General features: G+C 38.0%; 1 non-coding gene across 1 annotated transcript; it reads right to left on the minus strand.

Annotated features, from left to right (window-relative positions):
• Positions 1 to 550: 550 nt before the first annotated feature.
• LOC112849094 (U6 spliceosomal RNA) lies at positions 551 to 658 on the minus strand. The gene has a single exon (XR_003222536.1). It is a non-coding gene; the product is annotated as a U6 spliceosomal RNA (small nuclear RNA).
• Between the last annotated feature and the right edge of the window lie 4,273 nt (positions 659 to 4,931).

Here is a 4,931-nt window from a genome sequence, read left to right on the forward strand (position 1 = left end):
TCATTGTTACTGGGGTATAATTGCTTTTAGGCCTTTTAGGTAAACAGAGCCACGAAGGAAAAATGGCAACTTAACATAGTTTAACTATTTTTAATCATGAATTCATTACTGGCACACTCTAATTCCAATTCAGCACCACAGGGTTTTTTCTCCTATTCCTTATTTGCATCTCCTATTCCTTATTTTCCCACAGTGGGAGCTCTGACTCCCAACAGCATCAGTGTCTTTTTTCATTTGCTCAGTGTTGTGATACACACAAAATAGTTTCAGAATTGCTATATCCATGTCACCTAAAAAGTCTATTAAATTGGATTCAAAATTTGTTTGTAGTTTTGTTTTGTTTTTAGACTAAAGGTATATATGCAAAGTACTGCATTCAAAATTTATTTGGATTAAGTTTTATTTTCCTTCAGAATGTTTATATTACTTATTTATACATAGTTAGGTTTATTTGTTTTCTATTTATATTAATTTTTAGAATGTCTTTCATTCTTGTAGATTCAAATTTCTGTTTGAATATGTAAAAGTTAACATTGTCAAATCCATATGAAAACATATGGAATGCTTCGCAATTTGTGTGTCATCTATATGGAGGAGTCATGCCAATTTTCTCTGTTTTGTTTTAGTTTTAGCATATGTGCTGTTAAAGTAAGAACACCTTCAATTCATTTTCAGCCCGTTTGATGTTTACTTAGCGCCTTCACACACACACACACACACACACACACTTCACTATTTTTTTATCCTTATATTATTTGACCTTTCCACACTCAACTGACCTAATTTTCTTGAAACACTCTACTCTCTTGGTTTTTGATTCCACACTCTTCTGGTTCTACTTCCTCTTTACAGGCCTCTCCTCATTCTCCTTGTTTGCTCAACTGCTCCAAAATATGTGGCTGCTCAGGACTCTTCTTGGCTCTCTTCACTTCTCTCTGTATACTGTTTTCCTAGATAATCTCAACTACTTCTGTATCTTTGAATGATGATACTAGGAAGGGAATCTTTGAATGCTGATTATGTCAATGACTTCTAAATTCATGCCTTCGTCCCATACCTCTCTTCTGGGCTCCAAACTTACAACCAACTACTTCATTGACATCTACATGGATCTCACTGACAGCTGAAGTTTAACATGTCTAAAACAGAACTCCTAATTTCCCTGGCAAACCTGCTTCCTCCAAGCTCCTCCCTCTCAGTAAATGTCACCTCCCTCCACCTGGTTGCTCTAGCTAGAAACCACTACTACCACTTTGCGCATCATCTCTTACCTAGGTGACCCATCAGCCTCATAACTGGCTTCTCTTTTATCCCTCACACATTCATTCTCTATACAGTAGCTACCATGATATTTTTGAAAACAAGATAATAATACAAGCTTACATTTTTTGGGTGTTTATTATGTGCCAGGAACTGCTGTAAGCACTTTGTATATATATTATCTTCACAATGACTCTATGAGGTAAAACCTATCTCAGTTTTATAGAAAAGGAAATTGGGGCACAGAGAGTTTAACTAATTTGCCCAAGGTCACACAGCTGGTATATGGTGGAGTTTAGGTTTGAACCCAGAGTGACTCTTTAGCCTTCAAGTTTATGTACACATGCTACTGGATCATATCACCCAGACTCAAATACTTTCATGGCTTCTCACTGGGGCTCAGTGGAACTAGATTCCGGACTCCATACTTAGGCCTGCTGGGTCCTGTGATGTGCCTCCTGCTTACCCCTTCAAATTTAGCTCATGCTGTTCCCTTTCCTTGACTTTCCTTCAGCCACATGGCTTGTTTTGTTTTCTGTTTGTCAGTTTCCTTGAACATGATAAGCCATTTCCTGCCAGTCGACATTATTTATCCTCCACTTCAAACACTCTTCTCCTTGGTTTCTTCTCATTCTTCAGGTATCACTTTAATGATATGTGATTCCCTTACCATTGCTGTTTCTTAAGTGGCTCCCTTGCTTGTATGTTCTGTCTCAGCTTCATATTTGTTTTCTTTTTAGCCCTTAAAACAATTTGTAATTATTTGTTTACTTGTTTTGTCTCTCTTCCCCACTAAAATTAAGTGCTATAAAGACAGAGGCTGTGTCCTAGTCACTTTTGTGTGTTCTGAGCCTAACACAGTGCCTTGTTCATAGAAGGAACCCTAGAAATATTTGTTGAATAAACATATATTATCATTTTCTACTTTATAGCTTCCATTTACTCATAATTTCTGCCTCCTCATCACTTTGGTTTGTCACAGCCTAGACTCTGTCTCCTCTCTCATATACCCCTACTCAACCTCGTGGCCTCTCTCTTTGCATCCTTTTAGTCATAGTTTTAGTGCTACTAATTACCTCAATCACCTCATGTTTCCCAATTTAAATTCCTGAAAGAGAAATATTTATTTGTTCAACTCATTTTTTAGGAGACAGACATTTGTAGGTCATTGGCAAGTTCATGAGTTGCTTGCCTTTGGGTCAGATTCCTAGTCCTGGTCCAAACAGTTGTGTGGGGCAGGGCGTATGTGTGTGTGTGTGGGGGGGATATTCTGCACAGCGCTGCCTTTCCGATCAGGCACAATGATTGATATTTGAGCACAAGCGGCAGCCACAGCAGCAGCAGTGGCAAATAGTTAATCAGGCCTCACTTAAGGGTCAGGTTCTCCAACAGTTGCTCTCTAGGAGGCAGGTCTCAGGTTATCTTGAGTCCTGTGTACTCTCCCTCTGAAAATAGTAAACACAAATTGAAAGACCTCGCATTTACACAGCATTTCTAAAACTAAAAAAGAGTATGCATCCACCTGTATTTGTTAGTCTAGCAACCCTGTGAGGCCAAGAATATTGTCTCCACTTTATAAATAAGGAAACTGAGGCTCAATTTCCTTGCCCAAAGTCAGACACATACTAAATAAGAGCCAGCATCAAATCCCAGGTCTCTAAACTCCCATGATGGGCTCCTTTCACTGTATCTAAAGAAACTGGATGATGATTGAAGTTTCCTCTAAAATAGCACCATAGGTGGCTCCATGGGCTGTGGGTTCCCAATATACTTATCAAGTACCTAAGGGTTTACAAAGCACCTACCATGTACCAGGCACTCTGCTTTACAAATACTATCTCAGTTCAACCTCATAATACTTGGGTGAGGTAGATATTCTAATACCCACCGAGGAAATGGAGATTTAACAGATTAGATTACTGTTCCAAGTTCAAGATCTAGTATATGGCATGGCTGGGATTCTAATTTAGATCTTTCTGACTCCAAAGCCCATCTTCCTTAGATTACACTAGACTGTATCCCTTCTTCTTCCCAGCTGTGTTGCCTTGGTCATGTTACTTAATTTATGTGACCTTGTATTTCCTTATCAGTAAAATGGGGATATGAGTACCTAATTCATGGGATTATCATAGGTTTATGAGCAATCATGTGGTAAAATAGCCTGTTCCAGTAAACATAGCAGGTACATAATTTCAGTTTTGTGTGAATCTAAATCTACACGTGTGAAAAAATATATAATTATCAACTTTAGTTGCCCGTAATGATCAGGATCTCTTGTGAGATTCTATTCTGTCAGCAAGTATTCCTGATTCAAATTCTGAAGACATAGGGCCTTGACAACATTTATTCTCTAAGAAAAGAGAGCAAGTCAATGTACTTCAGAGATGAGAAAGAACCTACACTCAGCATAGCCATTATATAGCAGAATGGAAATTAATAAGTGCTCAATAAAGAGATCTGAGTATGTGTCTCAGAAGCTTAAGAATTTCTTTAAGGCCAGGGCATTTAACATATAGCCTGATTTAATCCCACCACAACTTTAAGAGATAGGTGTTCTTGTGACCTTCATTTTTCAGGCTCAGAGAGTTTAAGTGATCTGCCTAAGGTCACACATCTAAATTGAGGTAGACAAAGAACTGGAGCCCAGTTTGGCACTATTGCACTGAACTTTCAGCTGTGTGCAGTCTGGCACGTCTACTAACAAGTTAACCTGCTCTGCACCTTCAGGGCTCTTTGGATGGAAACTTACTCTCAGGTCAAACACCCTTCTAACATCTTGCCCACTCATTGTTCTCAGGAAAGAAAAATCAGTTCCATAAGCATCGGCACAATTTAGGGAGAATGCTGGCTAGAATGGCACTTCCCCATATAATAGTACAGATAAATACCATCAATAAATACAGACAAACAATACAAATACATACAGATAAATAATACCATGTGAGAAATGCAAGAGCAAGAATAATAACTAATCTTTGTACAGTACTTTATAATTTATAAGAGATGTGATACCCAATTCTCCACATATCGCCCCTTTGAGATAGGTATTATCATTGCCATTTCACAGATGAAGAAACTGAGGCTTAAGAAGTTGATTTAGTATGAAGAAGTGGACATATACTGTTTTGTGTTTTCCCAGACTCCTTTCTTCCTTTTGGTAATGACACCCCGTGTTTCCTTTAGAGATCAAGTACCTTCCATCACAGCAACAGTGATTAGATCAATGTGAACACATGACACATCAGATCTTGGATGTGTTCCAAAAGAGCTTGGAACTTTTGTTTAGGCTTTTATTCAAGCCATTAAGAGAGAGGAACTCTCTCTGGAGACTGAAGTTAGTGGCCACTACCACAGTAAATACAATGTTATGTATAAATTTTAAACCTGCAGAAGAAAATTTAGTCTAGCCAGTGGAAAGTAGAAATGGAAATTTAAGATAAAAAGGAATGTACAGTAAATGGATGGTGGGACTAAACCTTAGTATATAGTAATTACATTAAATGCAAATAAGTTAACCTCACCAATTGGATTTTTAAAAATTACATCCAATAATAAATTGGCTGTAAGAGACACTTAAAACATGAAAAGATAGGGGATGCCTGAGTGACTCAGTAGGTTAAGTGTTCGATTCTTGATCTTGGTTCAGGTCAAGATCCCACGGTTCATGAGTT

The sequence above is a fragment of the Puma concolor genome, chromosome C1 (assembly GCF_028749965.1).
Source record: "Puma concolor isolate L17-30 chromosome C1, mPumCon1.1.hap2, whole genome shotgun sequence".
NCBI lineage: Eukaryota > Metazoa > Chordata > Mammalia > Carnivora > Felidae > Puma > Puma concolor.